This window comes from Peromyscus maniculatus, chromosome 6 (assembly GCF_049852395.1).
Source record: "Peromyscus maniculatus bairdii isolate BWxNUB_F1_BW_parent chromosome 6, HU_Pman_BW_mat_3.1, whole genome shotgun sequence".
In the NCBI taxonomy this organism is placed as follows: domain Eukaryota; kingdom Metazoa; phylum Chordata; class Mammalia; order Rodentia; family Cricetidae; genus Peromyscus; species Peromyscus maniculatus.
In genome coordinates, this window is record NC_134857.1 from 102,659,005 (window position 1) to 102,671,341 (window position 12,337).

Consider the following 12,337-nt stretch of genomic DNA (forward strand, 5'->3'; position numbering starts at 1 on the left):
GCCTGCACACTACCACGTCCCACCATGACGATAATGGACTAAACCTCTGAACTGTAAGCCACCTGAATAAATGTTTTCCTTTATAAGAGTTGCTGTGGTCATGGTGTCTCTTCACAACAATAGAAACCCTAAGACAATAGAAAATGAAAAAAGGAGTTAAGACAAATAATGTAGTATCAGCTAGTTGACAATAATGTATAAATTCAAAACAAAAATGAAAAATTGAAAGGATGGCTCACTAGAAAGAATGGAAGAGAAGAAAATATTTGTGAGCAATAAATTCAGGTTATACCCATAGACTGATTCAAGTCTCAACCTCCATCAGAGAAACTTCTGTTTGTAGTAGATCGGATTAACACTGAGGCCCACAACTGGCAAGGGTACAGAGAATAAGGGACCAAAATACTCAGCCCTGAATGGAATAGACATACTGCACCCCCTCCAAAGGCTTAGTGATCACTGTGGAAGAGGTGGAAGAAAGTGTGTAAGAACCAGACGTGGTCTGTGACTTGAAGCAAACAGTATCTTCTGGACAGTGCAAGGAAGCTACACATATGAATGCACAGAAATTGAGACAGTCCACACAGACCTCTGCAAGCTCAAACAATATCAAATCCACAATGGAGAGGGAGTTGGGCAGGAAGTCCCACCCTTAGCTCAGGAGCTACTGACAACTGACAGCTTCTGGAAGAGGGAGAGTCAATTTTTTCTAAGAATGTAGCCCCTGGTAAGTAGATCACACTCCAAAGGAAGGCAACACAAGAATATTTAGGGAACACAAATTGGTCTTGATGGGTTTAAAAACAACAACAATACAAAGTTGGATGGGTGGGGAAGGAGGTGGATCTAGGAAGAGTTGGGAGAGTATAGTATAAAAGTCTAAGAACTACAAGAAATATTTTTAAGTTCATACAAAGCACTAAAAAGCAATGCAAACACACACAATCTCTCTCTCTCTCTCTCTCTCTCTCTCTCTCTCTCTCTCTCTCTCTCTCTCTCTCTCTCTCTCTGCAGGATTTAAAAGTCAAGAAGCTGAGTGTACTCAAAAATTCTATCAATGATTCCTAGAAAGAAAAAGTAAGCCAGGCAGCGGTGGCGCACAATTCCAGCACTTGGGAGGCAGAGCTAGGCAGATCTCTGTGAGTTCAAGGCCAGCCTGGTCTACAGAGTGAGATCCAGGACAGGAACCAAAACTACATGGAGAACCCTCATCTTGAAAAACAAAAAACAAACAAACAAACAAAAAGAGTAAATACTTCTAGAAAGAGGGAAGTATTTCAGAGTTCAACTTGAGAGTTTAGAGCAAGCAAAATGGATAACTTAAAGTCCAAATATAACACGAGGAAAGACAGAAGTAGAACAAAATTGTCAGAGAGAGAATGAATATAACTATGTTTCTGCAAAAACTACTATATTAGACAAATCTTCACGAGGCTGATTAAAGAAAAAGGAGATATAAAACCAACAGACTTGATAAAGGAGAAAAGACTATGGATATGTAAGCAGTGAAAACACTGTAACAGAACTTCTAAAATAGCTCTAAAAATTTAAAGGTCCAGATAATTGCATAGGAAAACATAGTCCTAAAATTAATCCAAAGAAAAGTATAAAACAAAAAGACGAAGTAGTTGAAGAAAAAAAAAAAAAACAAAGAGATAAGAATTCTCCCACTGACAGTGGCCCCAGAATTAGACTCAAATTTAAAGGTTACCTAATTTACAAAGAACCATTACTTCCCAATACTAAATTATCACAGGCCACAAGGAAAATAAACTACATTTTGAAATAGCCCTTCATATCCAAACATGGTAAGCTTCAGACTAATGTGACAGAAGACTGTAGCTGCTGGAAATTTATAAATAAAAATGTGTCAAAAGAATGAAAGGTAGAGTTTATTCCAAATGGCAGTCTATATCTATGCCTAAGTAAGTATTGGGGAGGCTATGCAGAAGAGAAATAATACACTCTTCATAATAGCCAAAAAGTGGAAATAGTCCAAATTCCATTGCCTGATGGGTAAATGGATAAACAAAACTTGATGTGGTCATACAATGGAATATTAATAACATGCTACATGGATGAAAACTGGATATAAGCTGTGAAAGATACCAAACACAAAAGACCACATCATGTGATTCCATTCACACAGCACGTGGGGGTTGCTTAGGACTGGAGAGCAGAGACTGTTGGGTCTGGGAAGGGAGTGACAGCCAACGGGGACAAGGTTGTTTTTCTTTTTTCCTGGAGGTGATAAAATGTTCTAAAATCACAGTGATGGGCATACACTTGTATGAATAAGCATGTACTCTAAATAGGGAACTATACTGTACATGAACTCTATTTCAAACCAGAAAACCTAAGACGGCAGGTCTGGCTTACCCTGGTCTGCTTGCCTCTGAGAACTTGAGAGGCCTCTTACCCCCTTGCCTTACAGGACTGAGACCACACTAAACTACAGACAACATGACTGATCTCAAACATCTATTTTCCTTCTGGGAGGCTAGAAGTCTGGTATATTCTCAGTAGAGAATGACTATGTAACCACCCACCAACGTAAAACAGTCTCTGGTGGGCTTCCTGGGAGCCGTTTTATACATCACTCTAAGTCACTGCTGGGGGAAGGGGTGTCCTGCATCAGCTCACAAGCACGAGGCCCTGGAGACTTCACTTTCTGTGTGCTTACTCTGCTTTATATCCTTTCACTGGAACAAGACCTACAATGAGTAAGACTGCACACTCAGTCCTGAGTCCTGTTCTGGAATAGCTGGGAAAGGATTCTTCAGTGTCTCCAATTCAGAGACAAAATCATGCAGTAGTTAAGAGCTACCAACCTGGCAAAAAACTTAAAAGTAAGTTTTGTTGGTGGAATAAAAGAGAAATGGTACTTTCTTTTTATTGTTGATTAGTTAAAAATAGACACACACACACACACACACACACACACACACACACACACACACACACACATCTACTATCATGTCCTCTGGCAATAAAGCTATCTGCCAAGAAGCATTAAAATTGAAAATGTAAAGAGGACTGGAAAGATGGCTTAGCAGTTACGACACTTGCTACTTTTTCAGAGGACCAGAGTTCTGTTCCCAACACCCCAGCCAAGCAGTTCATAACTGCCTATAACAGCAGCTCCATGGTACCTAACTCCCTCTTCTGGCCTCCACAGGCAGCAGCACACACGTAACACATACATACAACACACCCCTCCACAGCAGCAACAAAAACTTGGCTGCCCCCTGCAAACGTCCAACACTGAGAGTTGAACACTGCAGGATAAAAGCATTACTTCGTCCGTGTGTGCCGGGCAGCAGCAGTAAATCACGAAGGAAACCAAAGCATGCACCAGCAGCAGAGACACACCAGCCTAACAACGTACTTGCAGAGGCTCTGCATCCATTCTCAACGTGAGTGGCCTTTCTGCTATGAGAGGTGGGGCTTCTTTATCCTCCACGGCTCTAATTCGCTAACCTCCTCCCACTTACCAGTGTGGTAGACACAGGTCCTTATCTGTCCTACACATTTGCTTCCTGCTGACTACTTTCTTATGGGGCGGCTAGATCCAAGGCACTTCACTTGCTCAGGTCTCACACTCTGAAAAGACTGGGCAGCTCAGTGGCATGTCTACCTCACAGCTGTGGTGTGTGGGACTTGACTATGGAACATGTAGCAGGCTGCTTCCAAAACACTGGACAAACTGTGGAATACACCGCTACACAGCATCCTGGACTCCACTCAAAGTTTGAACCCACAGGTCCTCCCTTCCTGTTCCTCACCCACTAGTGGGGGTGCGTACTTAGGGGTGCCTCTCTTTCCTGCTGGCCCGGCCCTCTCTTCTCTGAGTCTACTGGGCTATACTCCAGAACAAGAATATCATGAGAAATACATAAGAACCCCTGACTCAAATCACCTAAAGCACTTTCAGGTTAAGGCTTGTTTACAGTCACTCTCTAGAGAAACCTTGAGGCCAAATTAAAGAGAGAAAAAAAAAAGCAACAGTGTTTTTATGTAACAATGAGCCCATTTGGTAAAGCAATGAAGTGTGGGAACATGTATGTTTTATGTGAATGAACATCCAAGCAATTTCATTTGTATTTGAAATGGGGCTGCTCAACCAACCTGGGGAAAAGGAGGGAAAATACCAAAAATAACTATGATGTGTAGGCTAGACACATTTATATAATTCATAAAGTTATCTATGTATATATATGTTCACAAATGCAAAACGATAAACTAAATCTAAAGAAATTTAATGCAACAATGTTAGAATCATGCAAAATTAAAGGGACTCTCAATAATTTCAACACCAAATTGTCATGGAGAATGTTGTGGGAATTAGAAGTAAACAACAAACCAACACTTTAAATAACAAAACGTGAGGTTAATATATAGAACTCAATGACAAAGCAATACACATCAAGCTTAAAAGCTGCTAAAATTTAAAGTTCTGAATGCAACAGAAGACAAAAGACCAATTACAAATCACTATAATTCCAAGGACTAAAAAAAATAAAAAGAAAACAATCATTCTTTCCAAAAAGAAATGAGGCAAGGTTGCAATAACTACAACCAACAGAACTCACAAAGAACTGCTGAAGGCTAAAAACAAAACAAGTTATACGAGTGGGATATAGTCTAAGACTACAACTTAACAAACGGAGAAGACTAAATGGGTAGAAGGCACACACTTCAACCTTGGAACATCACCAACTGAAACACAATACTATATACCCATCAAACTGGCAAACTTCACACCAGGACTGCCAGGCTACTTTAGTACAGCGCTGTTTATAATAGATGGGTATTTTGTGATAGACTAATGATAGGTAAGGAAATGAGTAAGTGCTTAAGAGCAGGAAATCAGGGACTGGAGAGATGGCTCAAAGGTTAAGAGCACTGGTTACTCTTCCAGAGGTCCTGAGTTCAATTCCCAGCAACCATATGGTGGCTCACAACCATCTATAATTTGATCTGGTGCCCTCTTCTGGTATGTAGGCAGAACACTATATACATAATAAATAAACAAATAAAAAGACTCTTCAAGAAAATCTAAAACAACAACAACAAAAAGCAGGAAAAGAAGGTCTAAGGCTGGGCTGGCCATTAACTCTTGCCTTGTATTAATCCCCATCTTTCTACACACACTACTATAGTTTTCTTCCTCTTTTATTTTTCTCTTCTGCTTATACTGTGATCAGTTTTAGTATTCAATAAGATAAATATTAAACAGTTTGGATGACACCAGTATCAATTTATTTCAACTATTAATAATTTTATACCTAGGACTTAAAAACTAGCCTGCTATTCTGAGTTATGGTTAGTCAGTAAAATTCATTCCTCTAATGTACAGCTGAGTGAGTTTTGACATGTAATCACTATTACAGCCAACTGTTTCCAATCCTCTGAAAGCTCTTTCAAGCCTCTTCACAGTCATAACCTTTGCCAGTGTGGAGAGCAGAAGTAAAATAATGTGCACACATACACGTACATCCACGAACACACGTATACTTACTCACACACTTTACACCCTACTCTCCAAAACATGAAGACAGGTGAGAGCAATCCATTGATGGTATCTATGTTTTATAACACAGATGATGACAGCAGATTTGTTTGGCTGGGCCAATCTAATGATAGGAGCCCTTCAAAGCAAAAAGGACGCTCTTTAGCTTGTGGGGAGTGGGGAGTGGGGAGAGGGGGAAGGTGGACAGATTTTATTCCTGCAGAGTAACAAGGGTGTGGAGCCCACATGAGAAGTGTGGGGAGGCTTCAGGACCAAAGAACCGAGATTTTAGTCCTACAAGGCAAAGAATCTGCCTGTTAGCAGATTCTTCCTGAGGACTCTGCCAGCCAGAAGCCTACCCAGTTGATACTCTGACCTCCCTCCGCCTTGGGAAATCAAGGACAGAGACCCTGTTGAACCTATCTGGACTGGCTCACTAAAAACTGTAGAACAATTAATAGGAATTATTTTAAATTGCTGAATTTGCGGTAATTTGTTACACCATAATAGAGAACTATGACACCCAGCTGAAGTAAACATGCATCTGCTTTTTGATCCCATAATTTTAATTCTCTAGACTTGCACACAAATGAAATTGTATAATGTTTATTTCTATTGGACAAATGTTGAGTTTCATCAATTTACTGCACATTTCAGCAACTGTTTCACTCCTTTTTATGATTAAGTAGTGTTGTTGTGAATTAATATACCAAAATTTATATTTTTGGATTGTTTCCATCTTATAGTTAAAATAAATAAGCATGAACATTTGAGCACAAGTCTTTTATAGTCTGTTTTTTGGTTGTTTTTTCCCCCATTTCTACTTAGAATATATAGACTGGGATTGCTGGAATGTATACCTGCTTATGTTTCACTTCATAAAAAAAAAAATCACCAAAGTGCATTGCAAACTTTCAAATACTAGTTTTAAATTCCTAACACTTGCATTGGAGAGATGCATCTACACCAGATCTTCACCAACAATAGTCACCTCAATGGCTCTTATTTAAGAGATACTGTGGTTTGTATTGTTACAATGTGGCTGGCACACACATTCCTAAGACTAGGGATCCTGAGCAACTTTTCACAGGCTTACATGCCTTCATACCTCTTGGGAAAAATTACGTTCAATCTTCTACTCATTATCTTACTGGGTTGTGTGCCTTTAAGAATTCTTGTTGACCTTTAAGAATTCTTTAATTTTGAAGTTTTAAATTTTGATGAAGCCTAACTTATCAAGCTTTAAGATTTTATGCCTGTTTTTTTGGGTTGCTTTGTCTGCTATAACAAAATACCTTTGTTTAGATATTATAAATAATACAAACCTGTCTTTCACAGTTTTGACGGCTGGGCACACCAAGATAACAGCAACTAGTGAGTGCTTACTTTCTTCTTCATCCACACATGGGAGACGAGTTGAGCAAGGTTACTCTAGCCTCTTCATTCATGAACGTTTTGCTTTCCTGACCTAATGACCTCCCCCAAAGCTCACCTGTTAACACTACTGCATTGGGATTAGCTATCAACTTAGGTATTTGAAGGGTTCACAAACATTTACACTACAGCAACTCTATTAATACACCTACATCCTAGCCTCTAACCTCACTTCTGGCTACCTGACCTTCGGCTTTTTTCCATTCCAGCAGCCTGGCTCCTTGTCATTCTCCAACAGGCATCAAGCAAGCTCCCCCTCTCTAGAGCCTGGCAGTGGTATGCTGCCTGGAATTACTCGTGTTTCCCTGACCCCCATGGCTTTGCCTTGCCTCCTTTCTAAAGCCATGTCTTCTAAATGTGGCTTGCAATTATTTAAAGTTGCAAACCACCATGACTTCCACTTTACCTCCCTAACTCCCCGGCTCTATTTTTCTCTACCTTGGTACTTTTTACCTTCTAAAACACTATATAATTGACCTACTGTGTGTCTTTTTTAACTGTCTCCTCTCAGTTCTCTGAAAATGTAAAGCAAATCCCAAGCATCTTCAGTACTCATTGGCTGAATCTGAGGGAGAAAGAAGTCCTAAGTAACAAGGCCTCACAAAAGTGTTCCTAACAAAGATCACCTATCAGCGTCCCGCCTTTTGACACTGAAATATGATGCTATCATCTACAAACATGTCCAGTCACACTCAGAGCTAGGCTGGGCCCAGACTGCCCATGGGCTGCAGGACAGACAAGCCTGATACAGGCTCTGCAGATACAGGACAATCTCCTAACCTCTGGCAGCTAGGTCAGTGTCAGTACTATGCCCCCAAGGACACAGTATTACACCATGCCTATATGGCGGCACTATATAGGAGGGGAGATCTTGTAGGCTCAAGCAATCATCTAAGATTGGGGAAATTATAAGAGGTGAGAAGGGCTTCAATGTGCAGAAAGAGCCTAAGCATGAAGTACTGATGGGCAAGAATGTCTAGACTGACGCTTGACAAAGATGGAATCCGTGTTCTGATACTTACCTCATAAGATAACATGAAGATGCACCTAGCCAGAGAAAGTAATAGAAGAGGCGCCCTGCTATGGCCTGAAGGCTCCCTCCCCAGTTTGCCTTAGCATCTCTTGTCTGCTCGGTCATCTAAATCTTAAGATGATGGCGCACATAGCCTCAGATTCCCTTAGATACTCTGTGTGCTATAGCAACACAGTGCTCTCCAAATGTAACTCAAGGATGAAGGAGCCTACCACCCTCTGCCAAATCAGAATCTGCTTCAGCAGTGTGGAGTGGCTGGAAGTTGAAAGAACAGGAAGCGAAGTAGAATCTTACAAAAGTAAGGGAACTAGAGGAAAAAACTAGCCCACCACCCTTTCAACTTTGGAAACTCAATGGGGGGAGGAGGGCATGGTTAGCCAGAAATGAGACTTAGAGGAGGAAGAATTCAGGGTTGGTGTGGTTACTAGCACAGCACTCAGGAGGTTAAAGCCTCCTGGGTTTGAGGCCGCTTAGGCAACATGCTGAATTCCAGAACACATTGAACTATACAACAAGACCTTGTCTCAAAAAGCACCCCCTCCCACAAAAAAAAAATAAGGAATAATTCTGACTTATGATTACTTAACATTTTATTAATATTTGAATCTCTAGTACCTAGTACATGGAGTATGTTAGAAAAGGTTTACTGGGAAAAACCAGAAAAACTCAAAAGCGAAGCTAGAAACAGTATTTCTTGAGGCGAGAGAGATGGTTGCGCAGTTAACAGTGGTTGCTTTCCCAGAGGATCGACATTCAGATTCCCAGGACCCACATGGCAGCCAGAGCTGTCCGTCACTCCAGTCCCAGGTGATTCACACCAGCTTCTGACCTCTGTGGCTAACAGGCACACAGATGGTGCACAGGCAAAGACACCCCCACACAAGAAAAAAACAAAAAACAAAACAAAACAAAAAAAACCAAAACCCCAACATTTCTTAAACCTTCTGCTACCTGTAATTATTTTTTACTGTTCAATATGATAAAACTTCATATCAAAAGGATGCCATGTTATTTACTCGAACAGCAAAGGTGGGATTGACGCTGTAGAAGCTCTGTCATCACAGCACTGGCCTACCGTGAGGATCTGGTTCAATCCCCAGCACCAACCCCCCCCCCCCCCCCCCCGCCCACACACACACACACACACACACACACACACACACACACACACACACACGCTACAATAGTGAATGTTTACATAAAATTTTATCCCCCAGATTACAAATATGAACACATGAGGCAATTTGAGCCCTGTGGACACTTCTAGTGGCCTAATACAGCCTCCTCTGATAACATCTTTTTGAAAGAATAAAGTACATTTAAAAAAAAAATCAAAGTCACACAGAAAACCAATTGTACTGAAATTCAATCCTAGGCCTTACATCATGGTGCATACCCATCATCTCAGCACTTGGGAAGCTGAAGGAGGAGGACTGTAAATCTGAGGTTAGCCTAGGCTACAAAGGAAGACAAACAAATAACTAATTCAACTATAGGCAAACACTACATCTGTGATCACGGACCACATAAAGAATTGGTAGAGAACATGAATTAACTTGGAAAAGAATAGTACAAATGTGTTTGCCTATCCTATCTATATATGTAGTATATATAATATTCCTATTATTAAAAAAGAACAATAACTTGCAAATGTTAGGGTGTTATATAAAGTTACTTAAAATTTCAAAAACTTGTAAGGATTTTTAACGTAGAGCAGTTATACTTATTTCTTGTTTCTATTATATACATACGTTGTAAACAAACACTTTAAAAATCATTTGATACAAAGTTAATAATCTACCATACCTCTACTACATTTGTATTATCACTAATTTCTGCTTTTCCAAGATGACACATGTCCTTCCTTAACACAAGATCTCACGAAGAGCTTCATACCTTGGCAGACTGTGTTCAAAATGTTTGCACATGCAATATACAAGCTACCAAGCTTTCTACAGATTGTCATTAGGGTCTATAATTAGGACATACCTTATAGTTAAACCTGTGAAATAACAAGTCTGCTAAGTATCTTAGTAACTCAACACCTTTGCCAGTTAATGTAAATGACCACTGTATGGAGAGAAAACTCATTTTCAGAAAGTTGTCGAGGCAAGCAACATTCAGTCCTTCTACAACTAGAGTTCCAGCAAGTCTCGGAACGGAGCAACTGACTTTAGCTTCCAAAAGTGCATTACACCCCTTAAAATAGATTAAGTTTTTTTTTTTTCATTTTTTAACTTTGTCCTATTAGAATAAACTTCCAAGCCACCGGACACCAAAACTGCATTTCTTGACACTAGTGAAAATAAACTTTTGACAGTAAATAATATAAAAAGTATCTTGAATCAGACAGAGTTCATTCTGAAACTGGAAGGGCATTGTGGGTTTTCTTTTTAAAGGACAAGAATAAGTAAAAAATGTGTCCTAGCACTAAAATGACAAACTTTTTATTAAAAAAAAAAAAAAAGACGTGACATCTACATCTTTTAGAGAAAATGGTAATGAGCGGTTAGTGTCAAGTACCATGAGTTGGATAGAACCTACAACTTTATGAATTAAAAAAAAAAATTCCTAAGGAAAAGGCTTGCTGGGGAGGGGAGAGTCTCTTGTTTTTTTAACCCTTTGGGGAAAAATATGTAACTACCATTGGCTTGATTTACAATCTAAATAAATCGCTTTCGTAGGTGTATAGTCAGTAATCATGAACCTAGATAAGTTATCCAAAGGAGCTCATTTTAAATGCTTCTAAAAGATAAGGCGAAACCCTTATTTTTCATACTACAGCTCCCATCCACGGTAAAATTCTTCTGACGGGGTTGGGGATTTAGCTCAGTGGTAGAGCACTTGCCTAGCAAGCACAAGGCCCTGGGTTCGGTCCTCAGCTCTGGGAGAAAAAAAAAAAAAGATATTCTGACAATAGCAGATAAATCACACATTACTACTGAGGAACGTTTTCTTCATTTTTTTCCTATCAATTTTTCCTTAACAGGATGAAGGATCGTCATCGCAGGCTTGAAAGCAAGAGAAACCTGACAAGTTATCAATTTAACCAACTCTTTCCATCCTAACTTTGTATCAGCACTTGTTACACCTTTTAATGTGAAAATCAGCGTGCATTTTTCCCAGTGCTTCAGTTGCTAATCACAAAGAACTTAAGTTGACAGTCAATGTACCTTAAAAGTAGCCTTGAAAATATCATGGGGGTGGGGGGAGAGAGTCTATATTTCCAGATATGGAAGACTGCAAACAGATGAAGACCTGCGGTTACGTTTTGCAACCACTGATCAAGCAAACCTCTGGAGAATAACAAAACCTCCACACAGGCTCAGATTGCAGGCTTTCCGATCCTCCCAGTTACACCTGTGCAGGCACTTCCTGTTCTCCCGCGCCGCTGACGAGTAGTTTGGCTAATGGTACCGTAAAGCGCCGTTTAGAAGCTAAACATTAACTTGGTCCATCCCTGTCCAGCTACCGAGAAACCACCGACCCAAGATTCGAGCACAACCAATCCAGTCTGCTCCCCCCGGGACCATGCTGGAGCCCCGGGCAAGGCTGAGTGCCCTGGCGGCAGCGGGGCTGCACCTCCAGGGACAGGAGCTTGGACCCAGCCGGATCCCGCCCTCGGCCCGCGGCCACCCGGGTCAGCGCGCCCGAGCGCGGCCAGGCCGAGGGGGGCGCGGGTTCTCCGCCCAGCTGGGGCTCCCGAGACTCACCCCCCAGCTCTACCTCCCGAGCGAGCGCCGCAGCCTTCCAGTCCCGCGGGCCCCCGGCTCCGCCTCACGCCGACACCCACAACGTCGTGACAGGCGAAGCGACACGCACGGGCGGACAGCTCCAGCCGTCTTCCAGCCGCCCGACAGCCCGACCGACCGCGGAGAGCATGCGCGTGTGCACACCCCAGACCCAGGGGCCGGTCTGGGCAGTGACACCTGCGATCAACAGGTCTGGGGACCCCGCCCTCCCTCGCGTCAGGATGCTCCGCCCCCCCGGCGCCGGCCCCGCCTCCTCGTCGCGCCCCGCCCCCGCACGTGAATTCCCAGCTTTCCTGCGGGTGATGCTCCAGAACCGCGGCGCGAGATCCCGCGAGAACGGGATTTTAGGTGTTTTTTTCCCTCCGCCGCGGGGGTGGCGTGCGGGGCGGGCTGGGCGGACAGACGTGGCGGTCCCGGGAGCAGCCTTGTGGGCTTTGGGGCCGGCACCGTTTGCACAGCGGACGCGGTGGTTCTGCTGATCCCCCCGCCTTGGTTTGCGGTTTCCGGGTCCACCAGGAGCTGAGCCGCGGTTCTGTGGGTCCAGCCCTTGCTGGGCCGGCACCCCCGGGTTCTCACGGCTTGCTGGAGTCCTTCGGGTCTGTTTGC

The 12,337-nt window shown here is 42.3% G+C and overlaps 1 protein-coding gene across 4 annotated transcripts in view; it reads right to left on the minus strand.

The window, feature by feature from the left end:
• Positions 1 to 11,835, minus strand: part of Usp53 (ubiquitin specific peptidase 53) — a 62,208-nt gene extending 50,373 nt beyond the window's left edge. For 2 of the 4 annotated variants that reach the window (XM_076574910.1, XM_006991875.4), the window contains exon 1: positions 11,693 to 11,833. The gene's annotated coding sequence lies outside the window, so the exon portion shown is untranslated. Of the gene's footprint in view, positions 1 to 11,152; positions 11,454 to 11,692 lie in introns of those variants that run through there. The other 2 variants (XM_042279826.2, XM_076574911.1) reach the window with 2 other exon arrangements.
• Positions 11,836 to 12,337: the final 502 nt, after the last annotated feature.